We start from the raw sequence: 27,324 nt of genomic DNA, 5'->3' as shown, positions 1-27,324 counted from the left end.
ACAATTGTAGTTTGAGTGGAACGCTAGCGCACATCATGTTTTACAATCTCTGTTAGGCATTTTGTGAATACACCTGTTGCGATTTGTGTTATGCGCTATGTGCGCACTTGAGTCACAAATCTGCGCTTCTCCACGTGCTAATCATAGATCGAAACACAATTGTAGTTTGAGTGCAACGCTAGCGCACGTCACGTGTTACAATGTCTGTTAAGCATTGTGTGAATTCACGCGTTGCTTGCAATTCCTGTCAGACGCTATATGCGCTCTTGAATCCCAATTCTGCGCTTATCCCACGTACAAATCAGGTCAGGATACAATTGTAGTTTGAGTGGAACGCTAGCGCACGTCACGTTTTACAATCTCTGTTAGGCATTTTGTGAATACACCTGTTGCGATTTGTGTTATGCGCTATGTGCGCGCTTGAGTCACAAATCTGCGCTTCTCCACGTGCTAATCAGAGATCGAAACACAATTGTAGTTTGAGTGCAACGCTAGCGGACGTCACGTGTTACAATGTCTGTTAAGCATTGTGTGAATTCACGCGTTGCTTGCAATTCATGTCAGACGCTATATGCGCTCTTGAATCACAATTCTACGCTTATCCCACGTACAAATCTGAGATCAGGATACAATAGTAGTTTGAGTGGAACGCTAGCGCACGTCACGTTTTACAATCTCTGTTAGGCATTTTGTGAATACACCTGTTGCGATTTGTGTTATGCGCTATGTGCGCGCTTGAGTCACAAATCTGCGCTTCTCCACGTGCTAATCAGAGATCGAAACAGAATTGTAGTTTGAGTGCAACGCTAGCGGACGTCACGTGTTACAATGTCTGTTAAGCATTGTGTGAATTCACGCGTTGCTTGCAATTCATGTCAGACGCTATATGCGCTCTTGAATCACAATTCTACGCTTATCCCACGTACAAATCTGAGATCAGGATACAATAGTAGTTTGAGTGGAACGCTAGCGCACGTCACGTTTTACAATCTCTGTTAGGCGTTGTGTGAATACACCTGTTGCGATTTGTGTTATGCGCTATGTGCGCGCTTGAATCACAAATCTGCGCTTCTCCACGTGCTAATAAGAGATCGAAACACAATTGTAGTTTGAGTGCAACGCTAGCGGACGTCACGTGTTACAATGTCTGTTAAGCATTGTGTGAATTCACGCGTTGCTTGCAATTCATGTCAGACCCTATATGCGCTCTTGAATCACAATTCTACCCTTATCCCACGTACAAATCTGAGATCAGGATACAATAGTAGTTTGAGTGGAACGCTAGCGCACGTCACGTTTTACAATCTCTGTTAGGCGTTGTGTGAATACACCTGTTGCGATTTGTGCTATGCGCTATGTGCGCGCTTGAGTCACAAATCTGCGCTTCTCCACGTGCTAATCAGAGATCGAAACAGAATTGTAGTTTGAGTGCAACGCTAGCGGACGTCACGTGTTACAATGTCTGTTAAGCATTGTGTGAATTCACGCGTTGCTTGCAATTCATGTCAGACGCTATATGCGCTCTTGAATCACAATTCTACGCTTATCCCACGTACAAATCTGAGATCAGGATACAATAGTAGTTTGAGTGGAACGCTAGCGCACGTCACGTTTTACAATCTCTGTTAGGCGTTGTGTGAATACACCTGTTGCGATTTGTGTTATGCGCTATGTGCGCGCTTGAATCACAAATCTGCGCTTCTCCACGTGCTAATCAGAGATCGAAACACAATTGTAGTTTGAGTGCAACGCTAGCGCACGTCACGTGTTACAATGTCTGTTAAGCATTGTGTGAATTCACGCGTTGCTTGCAATTCCTGTCAGACGCTATATGCGCTCTTGAATCCCAATTCTGCGCTTATCCCACGTACAAATCAGGTCAGGATACAATTGTAGTTTGAGTGGAACGCTAGCGCACGTCACGTTTTACAATCTCTGTTAGGCATTTTGTGAATACACCTGTTGCGATTTGTGTTATGCGCTATGTGCGCGCTTGAGTCACAAATCTGCGCTTCTCCACGTGCTAATCAGAGATCGAAACAGAATTGTAGTTTGAGTGCAACGCTAGCGGACGTCACGTGTTACAATGTCTGTTAAGCATTGTGTGAATTCACGCGTTGCTTGCAATTCATGTCAGACCCTATATGCGCTCTTGAATCACAATTCTGCGCTTATCCCACGTACAAATCAGAGATCAGGATGCAATTGTAGTTTGAGTGGAACGCTAGCGCACGTCACGTTTTACAATCTCTGTTAGGCATTTTGTGAATACACCTGTTGCGATTTGTGTTATGCGCTATGTGCGCGCTTGAGTCACAAATCTGCGCTTCTCCACGTGTTAATCATAGATCGAAACACAATTGTAGTTTGAGTGCAACGCTAGCGCACGTCACGTGTTACAATGTCTGTTAAGCATTGTGTGAATTCACGCGTTGCTTGCAATTCATGTCAGACCCTATATGCGCTCTTGAATCACAATTCTACCCTTATCCCACGTACAAATCTGAGATCAGGATACAATAGTAGTTTGAGTGGAACGCTAGCGCACGTCACGTTTTACAATCTCTGTTAGGCGTTGTGTGAATACACCTGTTGCGATTTGTGTTATGCGCTATGTGCGCGCTTGAATCACAAATCTGCGCTTCTCCACGTGCTAATCAGAGATCGGAACAGAATAGTAGTTTGAGTGCAACGCTAGCGGACGTCACGTGTTACAATGTCTGTTAAGCATTGTGTGAATTCACGCGTTGCTTGCAATTCATGTCAGACCCTATATGCGCTCTTGAATCACAATTCTGCGCTTATCCCACGTACAAATCAGAGATCAGGATGCAATTGTAGTTTGAGTGGAACGCTAGCGCACGTCACGTTTTACAATCTCTGTTAGGCATTTTGTGAATACACCTGTTGCGATTTGTGTTATGCGCTATGTGCGCGCTTGAGTCACAAATCTGCGCTTCTCCACGTGCTAATCATAGATCGAAACACAATTGTAGTTTGAGTGCAACGCTAGCGCACGTCACGTGTTACAATGTCTGTTAAGCATTGTGTGAATTCACGCGTTGCTTGCACTTCCTGTCAGACGCTATATGCGCTCTTGAATCCCAATTCTGCGCTTATCGAACGTACAAATCAGAGATGAGGATACAATTGTAGTTTGAGTGGAACGCTAGCGCACGTCATGTTTTACAATCTCTGTTAGGCATTTTGTGAATACACCTGTTGCGATTTGTGTTATGCGCTATGTGCGCGCTTGAGTCACAAATCTGCGCTTCTCCACGTGCTAATCATAGATCGAAACACAATTGTAGTTTGAGTGCAACGCTAGCGCACGTCACGTGTTACAATGTCTGTTAAGCATTGTGTGAATTCACGCGTTGCTTGCACTTCCTGTCAGACGCTATATGCGCTCTTGAATCCCAATTCTGCGCTTATCGAACGTACAAATCAGAGATGAGGATACAATTGTAGTTTGAGTGGAACGCTAGCGCACATCATGTTTTACAATCTCTGTTAGGCATTTTGTGAATACACCTGTTGCGATTTGTGTTATGCGCTATGTGCGCACTTGAGTCACAAATCTGCGCTTCTCCACGTGCTAATCATAGATCGAAACACAATTGTAGTTTGAGTGCAACGCTAGCGCACGTCACGTGTTACAATGTCTGTTAAGCATTGTGTGAATTCACGCGTTGCTTGCAATTCCTGTCAGACGCTATATGCGCTCTTGAATCCCAATTCTGCGCTTATCCCACGTACAAATCAGGTCAGGATACAATTGTAGTTTGAGTGGAACGCTAGCGCACGTCACGTTTTACAATCTCTGTTAGGCATTTTGTGAATACACCTGTTGCGATTTGTGTTATGCGCTATGTGCGCGCTTGAGTCACAAATCTGCGCTTCTCCACGTGCTAATCAGAGATCGAAACACAATTGTAGTTTGAGTGCAACGCTAGCGGACGTCACGTGTTACAATGTCTGTTAAGCATTGTGTGAATTCACGCGTTGCTTGCAATTCATGTCAGACGCTATATGCGCTCTTGAATCACAATTCTACGCTTATCCCACGTACAAATCTGAGATCAGGATACAATAGTAGTTTGAGTGGAACGCTAGCGCACGTCACGTTTTACAATCTCTGTTAGGCATTTTGTGAATACACCTGTTGCGATTTGTGTTATGCGCTATGTGCGCGCTTGAGTCACAAATCTGCGCTTCTCCACGTGCTAATCAGAGATCGAAACAGAATTGTAGTTTGAGTGCAACGCTAGCGGACGTCACGTGTTACAATGTCTGTTAAGCATTGTGTGAATTCACGCGTTGCTTGCAATTCATGTCAGACGCTATATGCGCTCTTGAATCACAATTCTACGCTTATCCCACGTACAAATCTGAGATCAGGATACAATAGTAGTTTGAGTGGAACGCTAGCGCACGTCACGTTTTACAATCTCTGTTAGGCGTTGTGTGAATACACCTGTTGCGATTTGTGTTATGCGCTATGTGCGCGCTTGAATCACAAATCTGCGCTTCTCCACGTGCTAATAAGAGATCGAAACACAATTGTAGTTTGAGTGCAACGCTAGCGGACGTCACGTGTTACAATGTCTGTTAAGCATTGTGTGAATTCACGCGTTGCTTGCAATTCATGTCAGACCCTATATGCGCTCTTGAATCACAATTCTACCCTTATCCCACGTACAAATCTGAGATCAGGATACAATAGTAGTTTGAGTGGAACGCTAGCGCACGTCACGTTTTACAATCTCTGTTAGGCGTTGTGTGAATACACCTGTTGCGATTTGTGCTATGCGCTATGTGCGCGCTTGAGTCACAAATCTGCGCTTCTCCACGTGCTAATCAGAGATCGAAACAGAATTGTAGTTTGAGTGCAACGCTAGCGGACGTCACGTGTTACAATGTCTGTTAAGCATTGTGTGAATTCACGCGTTGCTTGCAATTCATGTCAGACGCTATATGCGCTCTTGAATCACAATTCTACGCTTATCCCACGTACAAATCTGAGATCAGGATACAATAGTAGTTTGAGTGGAACGCTAGCGCACGTCACGTTTTACAATCTCTGTTAGGCGTTGTGTGAATACACCTGTTGCGATTTGTGTTATGCGCTATGTGCGCGCTTGAATCACAAATCTGCGCTTCTCCACGTGCTAATCAGAGATCGAAACACAATTGTAGTTTGAGTGCAACGCTAGCGCACGTCACGTGTTACAATGTCTGTTAAGCATTGTGTGAATTCACGCGTTGCTTGCAATTCCTGTCAGACGCTATATGCGCTCTTGAATCCCAATTCTGCGCTTATCCCACGTACAAATCAGGTCAGGATACAATTGTAGTTTGAGTGGAACGCTAGCGCACGTCACGTTTTACAATCTCTGTTAGGCATTTTGTGAATACACCTGTTGCGATTTGTGTTATGCGCTATGTGCGCGCTTGAGTCACAAATCTGCGCTTCTCCACGTGCTAATCAGAGATCGAAACAGAATTGTAGTTTGAGTGCAACGCTAGCGGACGTCACGTGTTACAATGTCTGTTAAGCATTGTGTGAATTCACGCGTTGCTTGCAATTCATGTCAGACGCTATATGCGCTCTTGAATCACAATTCTACGCTTATCCCACGTACAAATCTGAGATCAGGATACAATAGTAGTTTGAGTGGAACGCTAGCGCACGTCACGTTTTACAATCTCTGTTAGGCGTTGTGTGAATACACCTGTTGCGATTTGTGTTATGCGCTATGTGCGCGCTTGAATCACAAATCTGCGCTTCTCCACGTGCTAATAAGAGATCGAAACACAATTGTAGTTTGAGTGCAACGCTAGCGGACGTCACGTGTTACAATGTCTGTTAAGCATTGTGTGAATTCACGCGTTGCTTGCAATTCATGTCAGACCCTATATGCGCTCTTGAATCACAATTCTACCCTTATCCCACGTACAAATCTGAGATCAGGATACAATAGTAGTTTGAGTGGAACGCTAGCGCACGTCACGTTTTACAATCTCTGTTAGGCGTTGTGTGAATACACCTGTTGCGATTTGTGCTATGCGCTATGTGCGCGCTTGAGTCACAAATCTGCGCTTCTCCACGTGCTAATCAGAGATCGAAACAGAATTGTAGTTTGAGTGCAACGCTAGCGGACGTCACGTGTTACAATGTCTGTTAAGCATTGTGTGAATTCACGCGTTGCTTGCAATTCATGTCAGACGCTATATGCGCTCTTGAATCACAATTCTACGCTTATCCCACGTACAAATCTGAGATCAGGATACAATAGTAGTTTGAGTGGAACGCTAGCGCACGTCACGTTTTACAATCTCTGTTAGGCGTTGTGTGAATACACCTGTTGCGATTTGTGTTATGCGCTATGTGCGCGCTTGAATCACAAATCTGCGCTTCTCCACGTGCTAATCAGAGATCGAAACACAATTGTAGTTTGAGTGCAACGCTAGCGGACGTCACGTGTTACAATGTCTGTTAAGCATTGTATGAATTCACGCGTTGCTTGCAATTCATGTCAGACGCTATATGCGCTCTTGAATCACAATTCTGCGCTTATCCCACGTACAAATCAGAGATCAGGATACAATTGTACTTTGAGTGGAACGCTAGCGCACATCACGTTTTACAATCTCTGTTAGGCATTTTGTGAATACACCTGTTGCGATTTGTGTTATGCGCTATGTGCGCGCTTGAGTCACAAATCTGCGCTTCTCCACGTGCTAATCATAGATCGAAACACAATTGTAGTTTGAGTGCAACGCTAGCGCACGTCACGTGTTACAATGTCTGTTAAGCATTGTGTGAATTCACGCGTTGCTTGCACTTCCTGTCAGACGCTATATGCGCTCTTGAATCCCAATTCTGCGCTTGTCGAACGTACAAATCAGAGATGCGGATACAATTGTAGTTTGAGTGGAACGCTAGCGCACATCATGTTTTACAATCTCTTTTAGGCATTTTGTGAATACACCTGTTGCGATTTGTGTTATGCGCTATGTGCGCACTTGAGTCACAAATCTGCGCTTCTCCACGTGCTAATAAGAGATCGAAACACAATTGTAGTTTGAGTGCAACGCTAGCGGACGTCACGTGTTACAATGTCTGTTAAGCATTGTGTGAATTCACGCGTTGCTTGCAATTCATGTCAGACCCTATATGCGCTCTTGAATCACAATTCTACCCTTATCCCACGTACAAATCTGAGATCAGGATACAATAGTAGTTTGAGTGGAACGATAGCGCACGTCACGTTTTACAATCTCTGTTAGGCGTTGTGTGAATACACCTGTTGCGATTTGTGCTATGCGCTATGTGCGCGCTTGAGTCACAAATCTGCGCTTCTCCACGTGCTAATCAGAGATCGAAACAGAATTGTAGTTTGAGTGCAACGCTAGCGGACGTCACGTGTTACAATGTCTGTTAAGCATTGTGTGAATTCACGCGTTGCTTGCAATTCATGTCAGACGCTATATGCGCTCTTGAATCACAATTCTACGCTTATCCCACGTACAAATCTGAGATCAGGATACAATAGTAGTTTGAGTGGAACGCTAGCGCACGTCACGTTTTACAATCTCTGTTAGGCGTTGTGTGAATACACCTGTTGCGATTTGTGTTATGCGCTATGTGCGCGCTTGAATCACAAATCTGCGCTTCTCCACGTGCTAATCAGAGATCGGAACAGAATAGTAGTTTGAGTGCAACGCTAGCGGACGTCACGTGTTACAATGTCTGTTAAGCATTGTGTGAATTCACGCGTTGCTTGCAATTCATGTCAGACCCTATATGCGCTCTTGAATCACAATTCTGCGCTTATCCCACGTACAAATCAGAGATCAGGATGCAATTGTAGTTTGAGTGGAACGCTAGCGCACGTCACGTTTTACAATCTCTGTTAGGCATTTTGTGAATACACCTGTTGCGATTTGTGTTATGCGCTATGTGCGCGCTTGAGTCACAAATCTGCGCTTCTCCACGTGCTAATCATAGATCGAAACACAATTGTAGTTTGAGTGCAACGCTAGCGCACGTCACGTGTTACAATGTCTGTTAAGCATTGTGTGAATTCACGCGTTGCTTGCACTTCCTGTCAGACGCTATATGCGCTCTTGAATCCCAATTCTGCGCTTATCGAACGTACAAATCAGAGATGAGGATACAATTGTAGTTTGAGTGGAACGCTAGCGCACATCATGTTTTACAATCTCTGTTAGGCATTTTGTGAATACACCTGTTGCGATTTGTGTTATGCGCTATGTGCGCACTTGAGTCACAAATCTGCGCTTCTCCACGTGCTAATCATAGATCGAAACACAATTGTAGTTTGAGTGCAACGCTAGCGCACGTCACGTGTTACAATGTCTGTTAAGCATTGTGTGAATTCACGCGTTGCTTGCACTTCCTGTCAGACGCTATATGCGCTCTTGAATCCCAATTCTGCGCTTATCGAACGTACAAATCAGAGATGAGGATACAATTGTAGTTTGAGTGGAACGCTAGCGCACATCATGTTTTACAATCTCTGTTAGGCATTTTGTGAATACACCTGTTGCGATTTGTGTTATGCGCTATGTGCGCACTTGAGTCACAAATCTGCGCTTCTCCACGTGCTAATCATAGATCGAAACACAATTGTAGTTTGAGTGCAACGCTAGCGCACGTCACGTGTTACAATGTCTGTTAAGCATTGTGTGAATTCACGCGTTGCTTGCAATTCCTGTCAGACGCTATATGCGCTCTTGAATCCCAATTCTGCGCTTATCCCACGTACAAATCAGGTCAGGATACAATTGTAGTTTGAGTCGAACGCTAGCGCACGTCACGTTTTACAATCTCTGTTAGGCATTTTGTGAATACACCTGTTGCGATTTGTGTTATGCGCTATGTGCGCGCTTGAGTCACAAATCTGCGCTTCTCCACGTGCTAATCAGAGATCGAAACACAATTGTAGTTTGAGTGCAACGCTAGCGGACGTCACGTGTTACAATGTCTGTTAAGCATTGTGTGAATTCACGCGTTGCTTGCAATTCATGTCAGACGCTATATGCGCTCTTGAATCACAATTCTACGCTTATCCCACGTACAAATCTGAGATCAGGATACAATAGTAGTTTGAGTGGAACGCTAGCGCACGTCACGTTTTACAATCTCTGTTAGGCATTTTGTGAATACACCTGTTGCGATTTGTGTTATGCGCTATGTGCGCGCTTGAGTCACAAATCTGCGCTTCTCCACGTGCTAATCATAGATCGAAACAGAATTGTAGTTTGAGTGCAACGCTAGCGGACGTCACGTGTTACAATGTCTGTTAAGCATTGTGTGAATTCACGCGTTGCTTGCAATTCATGTCAGACGCTATATGCGCTCTTGAATCACAATTCTAGGCTTATCCCACGTACAAATCTGAGATCAGGATACAATAGTAGTTTGAGTGGAACGCTAGCGCACGTCACGTTTTACAATCTCTGTTAGGCGTTGTGTGAATACACCTGTTGCGATTTGTGTTATGCGCTATGTGCGCGCTTGAATCACAAATCTGCGCTTCTCCACGTGCTAATAAGAGATCGAAACACAATTGTAGTTTGAGTGCAACGCTAGCGGACGTCACGTGTTACAATGTCTGTTAAGCATTGTGTGAATTCACGCGTTGCTTGCAATTCATGTCAGACCCTATATGCGCTCTTGAATCACAATTCTACCCTTATCCCACGTACAAATCTGAGATCAGGATACAATAGTAGTTTGAGTGGAACGCTAGCGCACGTCACGTTTTACAATCTCTGTTAGGCGTTGTGTGAATACACCTGTTGCGATTTGTGCTATGCGCTATGTGCGCGCTTGAGTCACAAATCTGCGCTTCTCCACGTGCTAATCAGAGATCGAAACAGAATTGTAGTTTGAGTGCAACGCTAGCGGACGTCACGTGTTACAATGTCTGTTAAGCATTGTGTGAATTCACGCGTTGCTTGCAATTCATGTCAGACGCTATATGCGCTCTTGAATCACAATTCTACGCTTATCCCACGTACAAATCTGAGATCAGGATACAATAGTAGTTTGAGTGGAACGCTAGCGCACGTCACGTTTTACAATCTCTGTTAGGCGTTGTGTGAATACACCTGTTGCGATTTGTGTTATGCGCTATGTGCGCGCTTGAATCACAAATCTGCGCTTCTCCACGTGCTAATCAGAGATCGGAACAGAATAGTAGTTTGAGTGCAACGCTAGCGGACGTCACGTGTTACAATGTCTGTTAAGCATTGTGTGAATTCACGCGTTGCTTGCAATTCATGTCAGACCCTATATGCGCTCTTGAATCACAATTCTGCGCTTATTCCACGTACAAATCAGAGATCAGGATGCAATTGTAGTTTGAGTGGAACGCTAGCGCACGTCACGTTTTACAATCTCTGTTAGGCATTTTGTGAATACACCTGTTGCGATTTGTGTTATGCGCTATGTGCGCGCTTGAGTCACAAATCTGCGCTTCTCCACGTGCTAATCATAGATCGAAACACAATTGTAGTTTGAGTGCAACGCTATCGCACGTCACGTGTTACAATGTCTGTTAAGCATTGTGTGAATTCACGCGTTGCTTGCACTTCCTGTCAGACGCTATATGCGCTCTTGAATCCCAATTCTGCGCTTATCGAACGTACAAATCAGAGATGAGGATACATTTGTAGTTTGAGTGGAACGCTAGCGCACGTCATGTTTTACAATCTCTGTTAGGCATTTTGTGAATACACCTGTTGCGATTTGTGTTATGCGCTATGTGCGCGCTTGAGTCACAAATCTGCGCTTCTCCACGTGCTAATCATAGATCGAAACACAATTGTAGTTTGAGTGCAACGCTAGCGCACGTCACGTGTTACAATGTCTGTTAAGCATTGTGTGAATTCACGCGTTGCTTGCACTTCCTGTCAGACGCTATATGCGCTCTTGAATCCCAATTCTGCGCTTATCGAACGTACAAATCAGAGATGAGGATACAATTGTAGTTTGAGTGGAACGCTAGCGCACATCATGTTTTACAATCTCTGTTAGGCATTTTGTGAATACACCTGTTGCGATTTGTGTTATGCGCTATGTGCGCACTTGAGTCACAAATCTGCGCTTCTCCACGTGCTAATCATAGATCGAAACACAATTGTAGTTTGAGTGCAACGCTAGCGCACGTCACGTGTTACAATGTCTGTTAAGCATTGTGTGAATTCACGCGTTGCTTGCAATTCCTGTCAGACGCTATATGCGCTCTTGAATCCCAATTCTGCGCTTATCCCACGTACAAATCAGGTCAGGATACAATTGTAGTTTGAGTGGAACGCTAGCGCACGTCACGTTTTACAATCTCTGTTAGGCATTTTTCGAATACACCTGTTGCGATTTGTGTTATGCGCTATGTGCGCGCTTGAGTCACAAATCTGCGCTTCTCCACGTGCTAATCAGAGATCGAAACACAATTGTAGTTTGAGTGCAACGCTAGCGGACGTCACGTGTTACAATGTCTGTTAAGCATTGTGTGAATTCACGCGTTGCTTGCAATTCATGTCAGACGCTATATGCGCTCTTGAATCACAATTCTACGCTTATCCCACGTACAAATCTGAGATCAGGATACAATAGTAGTTTGAGTGGAACGCTAGCGCACGTCACGTTTTACAATCTCTGTTAGGCATTTTGTGAATACACCTGTTGCGATTTGTGTTATGCGCTATGTGCGCGCTTGAGTCACAAATCTGCGCTTCTCCACGTGCTAATCAGAGATCGAAACAGAATTGTAGTTTGAGTGCAACGCTAGCGGACGTCACGTGTTACAATGTCTGTTAAGCATTGTGTGAATTCACGCGTTGCTTGCAATTCATGTCAGACGCTATATGCGCTCTTGAATCACAATTCTACGCTTATCCCACGTACAAATCTGAGATCAGGATACAATAGTAGTTTGAGTGGAACGCTAGCGCACGTCACGTTTTACAATCTCTGTTAGGCGTTGTGTGAATACACCTGTTGCGATTTGTGTTATGCGCTATGTGCGCGCTTGAATCACAAATCTGCGCTTCTCCACGTGCTAATAAGAGATCGAAACACAATTGTAGTTTGAGTGCAACGCTAGCGGACGTCACGTGTTACAATGTCTGTTAAGCATTGTGTGAATTCACGCGTTGCTTGCAATTCATGTCAGACCCTATATGCGCTCTTGAATCACAATTCTACCCTTATCCCACGTACAAATCTGAGATCAGGATACAATAGTAGTTTGAGTGGAACGCTAGCGCACGTCACGTTTTACAATCTCTGTTAGGCGTTGTGTGAATACACCTGTTGCGATTTGTGCTATGCGCTATGTGCGCGCTTGAGTCACAAATCTGCGCTTCTCCACGTGCTAATCAGAGATCGAAACAGAATTGTAGTTTGAGTGCAACGCTAGCGGACGTCACGTGTTACAGTGTCTGTTAAGCATTGTGTGAATTCACGCGTTGCTTGCAATTCATGTCAGACGCTATATGCGCTCTTGAATCACAATTCTACGCTTATCCCACGTACAAATCTGAGATCAGGATACAATAGTAGTTTGAGTGGAACGCTAGCGCACGTCACGTTTTACAATCTCTGTTAGGCGTTGTGTGAATACACCTGTTGCGATTTGTGTTATGCGCTATGTGCGCGCTTGAATCACAAATCTGCGCTTCTCCACGTGCTAATCAGAGATCGAAACACAATTGTAGTTTGAGTGCAACGCTAGCGGACGTCACGTGTTACAATGTCTGTTAAGCATTGTATGAATTCACGCGTTGCTTGCAATTCATGTCAGACGCTATATGCGCTCTTGAATCACAATTCTGCGCTTATCCCACGTACAAATCAGAGATCAGGATACAATTGTAGTTTGAGTGGAACGCTAGCGCACATCACGTTTTACAATCTCTGTTAGGCATTTTGTGAATACACCTGTTGCGATTTGTGTTATGCGCTATGTGCGCGCTTGAGTCACAAATCTGCGCTTCTCCACGTGCTAATCATAGATCGAAACACAATTGTAGTTTGAGTGCAACGCTAGCGCACGTCACGTGTTACAATGTCTGTTAAGCATTGTGTGAATTCACGCGTTGCTTGCACTTCCTGTCAGACGCTATATGCGCTCTTGAATCCCAATTCTGCGCTTGTCGAACGTACAAATCAGAGATGCGGATACAATTGTAGTTTGAGTGGAACGCTAGCGCACATCATGTTTTACAATCTCTGTTAGGCATTTTGTGAATACACCTGTTGCGATTTGTGTTATGCGCTATGTGCGCACTTGAGTCACAAATCTGCGCTTCTCCACGTGCTAATCATAGATCGAAACACAATTTAGTTTGAGTGCAACGCTAGCGCACGTCACGTGTTACAATGTCTGTTAAGCATTGTGTGAATTCACGCGTTGCTTGCAATTCCTGTCAGACGATATATGCGCTCTTGAATCCCAATTCTGCGCTTATCCCACGTACAAATCAGGTCAGGATACAATTGTAGTTTGAGTGGAACGCTAGCGCACATCACGTTTTACAATCTCTGCTAGGCATTTTGTGAATACACCTGTTGCGATTTGTGTTATGCGCTATGTGCGCGCTTGAGTCACAAATCTGCGCTTCTCCACGTGCTAATCAGAGATCGAAACACAATTGTAGTTTGAGTGCAACGCTAGCGGACGTCACGTGTTACAATGTCTGTTAAGCATTGTGTGAATTCACGCGTTGCTTGCAATTCATGTCAGACGCTATATGCGCTCTTGAATCACAATTCTACGCTTATCCCACGTACAAATCTGAGATCAGGATACAATAGTAGTTTGAGTGGAACGCTAGCGCACGTCACGTTTTACAATCTCTGTTAGGCATTTTGTGAATACACCTGTTGCGATTTGTGTTATGCGCTATGTGCGCGCTTGAGTCACAAATCTGCGCTTCTCCACGTGCTAATCAGAGATCGAAACAGAATTGTAGTTTGAGTGCAACGCTAGCGGACGTCACGTGTTACAATGTCTGTTAAGCATTGTGTGAATTCACGCGTTGCTTGCAATTCATGTCAGACGCTATATGCGCTCTTGAATCACAATTCTACGCTTATCCCACGTACAAATCTGAGATCAGGATACAATAGTAGTTTGAGTGGAACGCTAGCGCACGTCACGTTTTACAATCTCTGTTAGGCGTTGTGTGAATACACCTGTTGCGATTTGTGTTATGCGCTATGTGCGCGCTTGAATCACAAATCTGCGCTTCTCCACGTGCTAATCAGAGATCGAAACACAATTGTAGTTTGAGTGCAACGCTAGCGGACGTCACGTGTTACAATGTCTGTTAAGCATTGTGTGAATTCACGCGTTGCTTGCAATTCATGTCAGACCCTATATGCGCTCTTGAATCACAATTCTACCCTTATCCCACGTACAAATCTGAGATCAGGATACAATAGTAGTTTGAGTGGAACGCTAGCGCACGTCACGTTTTACAATCTCTGTTAGGGGTTGTGTGAATACACCTGTTGCGATTTGTGCTATGCGCTATGTGCGCGCTTGAGTCACAAATCTGCGCTTCTCCACGTGCTAATCAGAGATCGAAACAGAATTGTAGTTTGAGTGCAACGCTAGCGGACGTCACGTGTTACAATGTCTGTTAAGCATTGTGTGAATTCACGCGTTGCTTGCAATTCATGTCAGACGCTCACAATTCTACGCTTATCCCACGTACAAATCTGAGATCAGGATACAATAGTAGTTTGAGTGGAACGCTAGCGCACGTCACGTTTTACAATCTCTGTTAGGCGTTGTGTGAATACACCTGTTGCGATTTGTGTTATGCGCTATGTGCGCGCTTGAATCACAACTCTGCGCTTCTCCACGTGCTAATCAGAGATCGGAACAGAATAGTAGTTTGAGTGCAACGCTAGCGGACGTCACGTGTTACAATGTCTGTTAAGCATTGCGTGAATTCACGCGTTGCTTGCAATTCATGTCAGACCCTATATGCGCTCTTGAATCACAATTCTGCGCTTATCCCACGTACAAATCTGAGATCAGGATGCAATAGTAGTTTGAGTGGAACGCTAGCGCACGTCACGTTTTACAATCTCTGTTAGGCGTTGTGTGAATACCCCTGTTGCGATTTGTGTTATGCGCTATGTGCGCGCTTGAATCACAAATCTGCGCTTCTCCACGTGCTAATCAGAGATCGAAACACAATTGTAGTTTGAGTGCAACGCTAGCGGACGTCACGTGTTACAATGTCTGTTAAGCATTGTGTGAATTCACGCGTTGCTTGCAATTCATGTCAGACCCTATATGCGCTCTTGAATCACAATTCTACGCTTATCCCACGTACAAATTTGAGATCAGGATACAATAGTAGTTTGAGTGGAACGCTAGCGCACGTCACGTTTTACAATCTCTGTTAGGCGTTGTGTGAATACACCTGTTGCGATTTGTGTTATGCGCTATGTGCGCGCTTGAGTCACAAATCTGCGCTTCTCCACGTGCTAATCAGAGATCGAAACAGATTGCAGTTTGAGTGCAACGCTAGCGGACGTCACGTGTTACAATGTCTGTTAAGCATTGTGTGAATTCACGCGTTGCTTGCAATTCATGTCAGACGCTATATGCGCTCTTGAATCACAATTCTACGCTTATCCCACGTACAAATCTGAGATCAGGATACAATAGTAGTTTGAGTGGAACGCTAGCGCACGTCACGTTTTACAATCTCTGTTAGGCGTTGTGTGAATACACCTGTTGCGATTTGTGTTATTCGCTATGTGCGCGCTTGAATCACAAATCTGCGCTTCTCCACGTGCTAATCAGAGATCGGAACAGAATAGTAGTTTGAGTGCAACGCTAGCGGACGTCACGTGTTACAATGTCTGTTAAGCATTGTGTGAATTCACGCGTTGCTTGCAATTCATGTCAGACCCTATATGCGCTCTTGAATCACAATTCTGCGCTTATCCCACGTACAAATCTGAGATCAGGATACAATTGTAGTTTGAGTGGAACGCTAGCGCACGTCACGTTTTACAATCTCTGTTAGGCATTTTGTGAATACACCTGTTGCGATTTGTGTTATGCGCTATGTGCGCGCTTGAGTCACAAATCTGCGCTTCTCCACGTGCTAATCAGAGATCGAAACACAATTGTAGTTTGAGTGCAACGCTAGCGGACGTCACGTGTTACAATGTCTGTTAAGCATTGTGTGAATTCACGCGTTGCTTGCAATTCATGTCAGACGCTATATGCGCTCTTGAATCACAATTCTGCGCTTATCCCACGTACAAATCAGAGATCAGGATACAATTGTAGTTTGAGTGGAACGCTAGCGCACATCACGTTTTACAATCTCTGTTAGGCATTTTGTGAATACACCTGTTGCGATTTGTGTTATGCGCTATGTGCGCGCTTGAGTCACAAATCTGCGCTTCTCCACGTGCTAATCATAGATCGAAACACAATTGTAGTTTGAGTGCAACGCTAGCGCACGTCACGTGTTACAATGTCTGTTAAGCATTGTGTGAATTCACGCGTTGCTTGCACTTCCTGTCAGACGCTATATGCGCTCTTGAATCCCAATTCTGCGCATATCGAACGTACAAATCAGAGATGAGGATACAATTGCAGTTTGAGTGGAACGCTAGCGCACATCACGTTTTACAATCTCTGTTAGGCATTTTGTGAATACACCTGTTGCGATTTGTGTTATGCGCTATGTGCGCACTTGAGTCACAAATCTGCGCTTCTCCACGTGCTAATCATAGATCGAAACACAATTGTAGTTTGAGTGCAACGCTAGCGCACATCACGTGTTACAATGTCTGTTAAGCATTGTGAGAATTCACGCGTTGCTTGCAATTCCTGTCAGACGCTATATGCGCTCTTGAATCCCAATTCTGCGCTTATCCCACGTACAAATCAGATCAGGATACAATTGTAGTTTGAGTGGAACGCTAGCGCACATCACGTTTTACAATCTCTGTTAGGCATTTTGTGAATACACCTGTTGCGATTTGTGTTATGCGCTATGTGCGCGCTTGAGTCACAAATCTGCGCTTCTCCACGTGCCAATCAGAGATCGAAACACAATTGTAGTTTGAGTGCAACGCTAGCGCACGTCACGTGTTACAATGTCTGTTAAGCATTGTGTGAATTCACGCGTTGCTTGCAATTCCTGTCAGACGCTATATGCGCTCTTGAATCCCAATTCTGCGCTTATCCCACGTACAAATAAGAGATCAGGATACAATTGTAGTTTGAGTGGAACGCTAGCGCACGTCACGTTTTACAATCTCTGTTAGGCATTTTGTGAATACACCTGTTGCGATTTGTGTTATGCGCTATGTGCGCGCTTGAGTCACAAATCTGCGCTTCTCCACGTGCTAATCAGAGATCGAAACACAATTGTAGTTTGAGTGCAACGCTAGAGGACGTCACGTGTTACAATGTCTGTTAAGCATTGTGTGAATTCACGCGTTGCTTGCAATTCATGTCAGACGCTATATGCGCTCTTGAATCACAATTCTGCGCTTATCCCACGTACAAATCTGAGATCAGGATACAATTGTAGTTTGAGTGGAACGCTAGCGCACGTCACGTTTTACAATCTCTGTTAGGCGTTGTGTGAATACACCTGTTGCGATTTGTGTTATGCGCTATGTGCGCGCTTGAGTCACAAATCTGCGCTTCTCCACGTGCTAATCAGAGATCGAAACACAATTGTAGATTGAGTGCAACGCCAGCGGACGTCACGTGTTACAATGTCTGTTAAGCATTGTGTGAATTCACGCGTTGCTTGCAATTCATGTCAGACGCTACATGCGCTCTTGAATCACAGTTCTGCGCTTATCCCACGTACAAATCTGAGATCAGGATACAATTGTAGTTTGAGTGGAACGCTAGCGCACGTCACGTTTTACAATCTCTGTTAGGCATTTTGTGAATACACCTGTTACGAATTGTGTTATGCGCTATGTGCGCGCTTGAGTCACAAATCTGCGCTTCTCCACGTGCTAATCAGAGATCGAAACAGAATTGTAGTTTGAGTGCAACGCTAGCGGACGTCACGTGTTACAATGTCTGTTAAGCATTGTGTGAATTCACGCGTTGCTTGCAATTCATGTCAGACGCTCACAATTCTACGCTTATCCCACGTACAAATCTGAGATCAGGATACAATAGTAGTTTGAGTGGAACGCTAGCGCACGTCACGTTTTACAATCTCTGTTAGGCGTTGTGTGAATACACCTGTTGCGATTTGTGTTATGCGCTATGTGCGCGCTTGAATCACAACTCTGCGCTTCTCCACGTGCTAATCAGAGATCGGAACAGAATAGTAGTTTGAGTGCAACGCTAGCGGACGTCACGTGTTACAATGTCTGTTAAGCATTGCGTGAATTCACGCGTTGCTTGCAATTCATGTCAGACCCTATATGCGCTCTTGAATCACAATTCTGCGCTTATCCCACGTACAAATCTGAGATCAGGATGCAATAGTAGTTTGAGTGGAACGCTAGCGCACGTCACGTTTTACAATCTCTGTTAGGCGTTGTGTGAATACCCCTGTTGCGATTTGTGTTATGCGCTATGTGCGCGCTTGAATCACAAATCTGCGCTTCTCCACGTGCTAATCAGAGATCGAAACACAATTGTAGTTTGAGTGCAACGCTAGCGGACGTCACGTGTTACAATGTCTGTTAAGCATTGTGTGAATTCACGCGTTGCTTGCAATTCATGTCAGACCCTATATGCGCTCTTGAATCACAATTCTACGCTTATCCCACGTACAAATTTGAGATCAGGATACAATAGTAGTTTGAGTGGAACGCTAGCGCACGTCACGTTTTACAATCTCTGTTAGGCGTTGTGTGAATACACCTGTTGCGATTTGTGTTATGCGCTATGTGCGCGCTTGAGTCACAAATCTGCGCTTCTCCACGTGCTAATCAGAGATCGAAACAGATTGCAGTTTGAGTGCAACGCTAGCGGACGTCACGTGTTACAATGTCTGTTAAGCATTGTGTGAATTCACGCGTTGCTTGCAATTCATGTCAGACGCTATATGCGCTCTTGAATCACAATTCTACGCTTATCCCACGTACAAATCTGAGATCAGGATACAATAGTAGTTTGAGTGGAACGCTAGCGCACGTCACGTTTTACAATCTCTGTTAGGCGTTGTGTGAATACACCTGTTGCGATTTGTGTTATTCGCTATGTGCGCGCTTGAATCACAAATCTGCGCTTCTCCACGTGCTAATCAGAGATCGGAACAGAATAGTAGTTTGAGTGCAACGCTAGCGGACGTCACGTGTTACAATGTCTGTTAAGCATTGTGTGAATTCACGCGTTGCTTGCAATTCATGTCAGACCCTATATGCGCTCTTGAATCACAATTCTGCGCTTATCCCACGTACAAATCTGAGATCAGGATACAATTGTAGTTTGAGTGGAACGCTAGCGCACGTCACGTTTTACAATCTCTGTTAGGCATTTTGTGAATACACCTGTTGCGATTTGTGTTATGCGCTATGTGCGCGCTTGAGTCACAAATCTGCGCTTCTCCACGTGCTAATCAGAGATCGAAACACAATTGTAGTTTGAGTGCAACGCTAGCGGACGTCACGTGTTACAATGTCTGTTAAGCATTGTGTGAATTCACGCGTTGCTTGCAATTCATGTCAGACGCTATATGCGCTCTTGAATCACAATTCTGCGCTTATCCCACGTACAAATCAGAGATCAGGATACAATTGTAGTTTGAGTGGAACGCTAGCGCACATCACGTTTTACAATCTCTGTTAGGCATTTTGTGAATACACCTGTTGCGATTTGTGTTATGCGCTATGTGCGCGCTTGAGTCACAAATCTGCGCTTCTCCACGTGCTAATCATAGATCGAAACACAATTGTAGTTTGAGTGCAACGCTAGCGCACGTCACGTGTTACAATGTCTGTTAAGCATTGTGTGAATTCACGCGTTGCTTGCACTTCCTGTCAGACGCTATATGCGCTCTTGAATCCCAATTCTGCGCATATCGAACGTAAAAATCAGAGATGAGGATACAATTGCAGTTTGAGTGGAACGCTAGCGCACATCACGTTTTACAATCTCTGTTAGGCATTTTGTGAATACACCTGTTGCGATTTGTGTTATGCGCTATGTGCGCACTTGAGTCACAAATCTGCGCTTCTCCACGTGCTAATCATAGATCGAAACACAATTGTAGTTTGAGTGCAACGCTAGCGCACATCACGTGTTACAATGTCTGTTAAGCATTGTGTGAATTCACGCGTTGCTTGCAATTCCTGTCAGACGCTATATGCGCTCTTGAATCCCAATTCTGCGCTTATCCCACGTACAAATCAGATCAGGATACAATTGTAGTTTGAGTGGAACGCTAGCGCACATCACGTTTTACAATCTCTGTTAGGCATTTTGTGAATACACCTGTTGCGATTTGTGTTATGCGCTATGTGCGCGCTTGAGTCACAAATCTGCGCTTCTCCACGTGCCAATCAGAGATCGAAACACAATTGTAGTTTGAGTGCAACGCTAGCGCACGTCACGTGTTACAATGTCTGTTAAGCATTGTGTGAATTCACGCGTTGCTTGCAATTCCTGTCAGACGCTATATGCGCTCTTGAATCCCAATTCTGCGCTTATCCCACGTACAAATAAGAGATCAGGATACAATTGTAGTTTGAGTGGAACGCTAGCGCACGTCACGTTTTACAATCTCTGTTAGGCATTTTGTGAATACACCTGTTGCGATTTGTATTATGCGCTATGTGCGCGCTTGAGTCACAAATCTGCGCTTCTCCACGTGCTAATCAGAGATCGAAACACAATTGTAGTTTGAGTGCAACGCTAGAGGACGTCACGTGTTACAATGTCTGTTAAGCATTGTGTGAATTCACGCGTTGCTTGCAATTCATGTCAGACGCTATATGCGCTCTTGAATCACAATTCTGCGCTTATCCCACGTACAAATCTGAGATCAGGATACAATTGTAGTTTGAGTGGAACGCTAGCGCACGTCACGTTTTACAATCTCTGTTAGGCGTTGTGTGAATACACCTGTTGCGATTTGTGTTATGCGCTATGTGCGCGCTTGAGTCACAAATCTGCGCTTCTCCACGTGCTAATCAGAGATCGAAACACAATTGTAGATTGAGTGCAACGCCAGCGGACGTCACGTGTTACAATGTCTGTTAAGCATTGTGTGAATTCACGCGTTGCTTGCAATTCATGTCAGACGCTACATGCGCTCTTGAATCACAGTTCTGCGCTTATCCCACGTACAAATCTGAGATCAGGATACAATTGTAGTTTGAGTGGAACGCTAGCGCACGTCACGTTTTACAATCTCTGTTAGGCATTTTGTGAATACACCTGTTACGAATTGTGTTATGCGCTATGTGCGCGCTTGAGTCACAAATCTGCGCTTCTCCACGTGCTAATCAGAGATGGAAACAGAATTGTAGTTTGAGTGCAACGCTAGCGGACGTCACGTGTTACAATGTCTGTTAAGCATTGTGTGAATTCACGCGTTATTTGCAATTCATGTCAGACGCTATATGCGCTCTTGAATCAAAATTCTGCGCTTATCCCACGTACAAATCAGAGATCAGGATACAATTGTAGTTTAAGTGGAACGCTTGCGCACGTCACGTTTTACAATCTCTGTTAGGCATTTTGTGAATACACCTGTTGTGATTTGTGTTATGCGCTATGTGCGCGCTTGAGTCACAAATCTGCGCTTCTCCACGTGCTAATCAGAGATCGAAACACAATTGTAGTTTGAGTGCAACGCTAGCGGACGTCACGTGTTACAATGTCAGTTAAGCATTGTGTGAATTCACGCGTTGCTTGCAATTCATGTCAGACGCTATATGCGCTCTTGAATCACAATTCTACGCTTATCCCACGTACAAATCTGAGATCAGGATACAATAGTAGTTTGAGTGGAACGCTAGCGCACGTCACGTTTTACAATCTCTGTTAGGCGTTGTGTGAATACACCTGTTGCGATTTGTGTTATTCGCTATGTGCGCGCTTGAATCACAAATCTGCGCTTCTCCACGTGCTAATCAGAGATCGGAACAGAATAGTAGTTTGAGTGCAACGCTAGCGGACGTCACGTGTTACAATGTCTGTTAAGCATTGTGTGAATTCACGCGTTGCTTGCAATTCATGTCAGACCCTATATGCGCTCTTGAATCACAATTCTGCGCTTATCCCACGTACAAATCTGAGATCAGGATACAATTGTAGTTTGAGTGGAACGCTAGCGCACGTCACGTTTTACAATCTCTGTTAGGCATTTTGTGAATACACCTGTTGCGATTTGTGTTATGCGCTATGTGCGCGCTTGAGTCACAAATCTGCGCTTCTCCACGTGCTAATCAGAGATCGAAACACAATTGTAGTTTGAGTGCAACGCTAGCGGACGTCACGTGTTACAATGTCTGTTAAGCATTGTGTGAATTCACGCGTTGCTTGCAATTCATGTCAGACGCTATATGCGCTCTTGAATCACAATTCTGCGCTTATCCCACGTACAAATCAGAGATCAGGATACAATTGTAGTTTGAGTGGAACGCTAGCGCACATCACGTTTTACAATCTCTGTTAGGCATTTTGTGAATACACCTGTTGCGATTTGTGTTATGCGCTATGTGCGCGCTTGAGTCACAAATCTGCGCTTCTCCACGTGCTAATCATAGATTGAAACACAATTGTAGTTTGAGTGCAACGCTAGCGCACGTCACGTGTTACAATGTCTGTTAAGCATTGTGTGAATTCACGCGTTGCTTGCACTTCCTGTCAGACGCTATATGCGCTCTTGAATCCCAATTCTGCGCATATCGAACGTACAAATCAGAGATGAGGATACAATTGCAGTTTGAGTGGAACGCTAGCGCACATCACGTTTTACAATCTCTGTTAGGCATTTTGTGAATACACCTGTTGCGATTTGTGTTATGCGCTATGTGCGCACTTGAGTCACAAATCTGCGCTTCTCCACGTGCTAATCATAGATCGAAACACAATTGTAGTTTGAGTGCAACGCTAGCGCACATCACGTGTTACAATGTCTGTTAAGCATTGTGTGAATTCACGCGTTGCTTGCAATTCCTGTCAGACGCTATATGCGCTCTTGAATCCCAATTCTGCGCTTATCCCACGTACAAATCAGATCAGGATACAATTGTAGTTTGAGTGGAACGCTAGCGCACATCACGTTTTACAATCTCTGTTAGGCATTTTGTGAATACACCTGTTGCGATTTGTGTTATGCGCTATGTGCGCGCTTGAGTCACAAATCTGCGCTTCTCCACGTGCCAATCAGAGATCGAAACACAATTGTAGTTTGAGTGCAACGCTAGCGCACGTCACGTGTTACAATGTCTGTTAAGCATTGTGTGAATTCACGCGTTGCTTGCAATTCCTGTCAGACGCTATATGCGCTCTTGAATCCCAATTCTGCGCTTATCCCACGTACAAATAAGAGATCAGGATACAATTGTAGTTTGAGTGGAACGCTAGCGCACGTCACGTTTTACAATCTCTGTTAGGCATTTTGTGAATACACCTGTTGCGATTTGTGTTATGCGCTATGTGCGCGCTTGAGTCACAAATCTGCGCTTCTCCACGTGCTAATCAGAGATCGAAACACAATTGTAGTTTGAGTGCAACGCTAGAGGACGTCACGTGTTACAATGTCTGTTAAGCATTGTGTGAATTCACGCGTTGCTTGCAATTCATGTCAGACGCTATATGCGCTCTTGAGTCACAATTCTGCGCTTATCCCACGTACAAATCTGAGATCAGGATACAATTGTAGTTTGAGTGGAACGCTAGCGCACGTCACGTTTTACAATCTCTGTTAGGCGTTGTGTGAATACACCTGTTGCGATTTGTGTTATGCGCTATGTGCGCGCTTGAATCACAAATCTGCGCTTCTCCACGTGCTAATCAGAGATCGGAACAGAATAGTAGTTTGAGTGCAACGCTAGCGGACGTCACGTGTTACAATGTCTGTTAAGCATTGTGTGAATTCACGCGTTGCTTGCAATTCATGTCAGACGCTATATGCGCTCTTGGATCACAGTTCTGCGCTTATCCCACGTACAAATCTGAAATCAGGATACAATTGTAGTTTGAGTGGAACGCTTGCGCACGTCACGTTTTACCATCTCTGTTAGGCATTTTGTGAATACACCTGTTGCGATTTGTGTTATGCGCTATGTGCGCGCTTGAGTCACAAATCTGCGCTTCTCCACGTGCTAATCAGAGATCGAAACACAATTGTAGATTGAGTGCAACGCCAGCGGACGTCACGTGTTACAATGTCTGTTAAGCATTGTGTGAATTCACGCGTTGCTTGCAATTCATGTCAGACGCTACATGCGCTCTTGAATCACAGTTCTGCGCTTATCCCACGTACAAATCTGAGATCAGGATACAATTGTAGTTTGAGTGGAACGCTAGCGCACGTCACGTTTTACAATCTCTGTTAGGCATTTTGTGAATACACCTGTTACGATTTGTGTTATGCGCTATGTGCGCGCTTGAGTCACAAATCTGCGCTTCTCCACGTGCTAATCAGAGATGGAAACAGAATTGTAGTTTGAGTGCAACGCTAGCGGACGTCACGTGTTACAATGTCTGTTAAGCATTGTGTGAATTCACGCGTTATTTGCAATTCATGTCAGACGCTATATGCGCTCTTGAATCACAATTCTGCGCTTATCCCACGTACAAATCAGAGATCAGGATACAATTGTAGTTTAAGTGGAACGCTTGCGCACGTCACGTTTTACAATCTCTGTTAGGCATTTTGTGAATACACCTGTTGTGATTTGTGTTATGCGCTATGTGCGCGCTTGAGTCACAAATCTGCGCTTCTCCACGTGCTAATCAGAGATCGAAACACAATTGTAGTTTGAGTGCAACGCTAGCGGACGTCACGTGTTACAATGTCTGTTAAGCATTGTGTGAATTCACGCGTTGCTTGCAATTCATGTCAGACGCTATATGCGCTCTTGAATCACAATTCTACGCTTATCCCACGTACAAATCTGAGATCAGGATACAATAGTAGTTTGAGTGGAACGCTAGCGCACGTCACGTTTTACAATCTCTGTTAGGCGTTGTGTGAATACACCTGTTGCGATTTGTGTTATTCGCTATGTGCGCGCTTGAATCACAAATCTGCGCTTCTCCACGTGCTAATCAGAGATCGGAACAGAATAGTAGTTTGAGTGCAACGCTAGCGGACGTCACGTGTTACAATGTCTGTTAAGCATTGTGTGAATTCACGCGTTGCTTGCAATTCATGTCAGACCCTATATGCGCTCTTGAATCACAATTCTGCGCTTATCCCACGTACAAATCTGAGATCAGGATACAATTGTAGTTTGAGTGGAACGCTAGCGCACGTCACGTTTTACAATCTCTGTTAGGCATTTTGTGAATACACCTGTTGCGATTTGTGTTATGCGCTATGTGCGCGCTTGAGTCACAAATCTGCGCTTCTCCACGTGCTAATCAGAGATCGAAACACAATTGTAGTTTGAGTGCAACGCTAGCGGACGTCACGTGTTACAATGTCTGTTAAGCATTGTGTGAATTCACGCGTTGCTTGCAATTCATGTCAGACGCTATATGCGCTCTTGAATCACAATTCTGCGCTTATCCCACGTACAAATCAGAGATCAGGATACAATTGTAGTTTGAGTGGAACGCTAGCGCACATCACGTTTTACAATCTCTGTTAGGCATTTTGTGAATACACCTGTTGCGATTTGTGTTATGCGCTATGTGCGCGCTTGAGTCACAAATCTGCGCTTCTCCACGTGCTAATCATAGATCGAAACACAATTGTAGTTTGAGTGCAACGCTAGCGCACGTCACGTGTTACAATGTCTGTTAAGCATTGTGTGAATTCACGCGTTGCTTGCACTTCCTGTCAGACGCTATATGCGCTCTTGAATCCCAATTCTGCGCATATCGAACGTACAAATCAGAGATGAGGATACAATTGCAGTTTGAGTGGAACGCTAGCGCACATCACGTTTTACAATCTCTGTTAGGCATTTTGTGAATACACCTGTTGCGATTTGTGTTATGCGCTATGTGCGCACTTGAGTCACAAATCTGCGCTTCTCCACGTGCTAATCATAGATCGAAACACAATTGTAGTTTGAGTGCAACGCTAGCGCACGTCACGTGTTACAATGTCTGTTAAGCATTGTGTGAATTCACGCGTTGCTTGCAATTCCTGTCAGACGCTATATGCGCTCTTGAATCCCAATTCTGCGCTTATCCCACGTACAAATCAGATCAGGATACAATTGTAGTTTGAGTGGAACGCTAGCGCACATCACGTTTTACAATCTCTGTTAGGCATTTTGTGAATACACCTGTTGCGATTTGTGTTATGCGCTATGTGCGCGCTTGAGTCACAAATCTGCGCTTCTCCACGTGCCAATCAGAGATCGAAACACAATTGTAGTTTGAGTGCAACGCTAGCGCACGTCACGTGTTACAATGTCTGTTAAGCATTGTGTGAATTCACGCGTTGCTTGCAATTCCTGTCAGACGCTATATGCGCTCTTGAATCCCAATTCTGCGCTTATCCCACGTACAAATAAGAGATCAGGATACAATTGTAGTTTGAGTGGAACGCTAGCGCACGTCACGTTTTACAATCTCTGTTAGGCATTTTGTGAATACACCTGTTGCGATTTGTGTTATGCGCTATGTGCGCGCTTGAGTCACAAATCTGCGCTTCTCCACGTGCTAATCAGAGATCGAAACACAATTGTAGTTTGAGTGCAACGCTAGAGGACGTCACGTGTTACAATGTCTGTTAAGCATTGTGTGAATTCACGCGTTGCTTGCAATTCATGTCAGACGCTATATGCGCTCTTGAATCACAATTCTGCGCTTATCCCACGTACAAATCTGAGATCAGGATACAATTGTAGTTTGAGTGGAACGCTAGCGCACGTCACGTTTTACAATCTCTGTTAGGCGTTGTGTGAATACACCTATTGCGATTTGTGTTATGCGCTATGTGCGCGCTTGAATCACAAATCTGCGCTTCTCCACGTGCTAATCAGAGATCGGAACAGAATAGTAGTTTGAGTGCAACGCTAGCGGACGTCACGTGTTACAATGTCTGTTAAGCATTGTGTGAATTCACGCGTTGCTTGCAATTCATGTCAGACGCTATATGCGCTCTTGGATCACAGTTCTGCGCTTATCC

This window comes from Amblyomma maculatum, chromosome 3 (genome assembly GCF_055883805.1).
Source record: "Amblyomma maculatum isolate TAMU_Amacu chromosome 3, ASM5588380v1, whole genome shotgun sequence".
Taxonomy (NCBI): domain Eukaryota; kingdom Metazoa; phylum Arthropoda; class Arachnida; order Ixodida; family Ixodidae; genus Amblyomma; species Amblyomma maculatum.
This window is presented reverse-complemented; position numbering follows the sequence as displayed.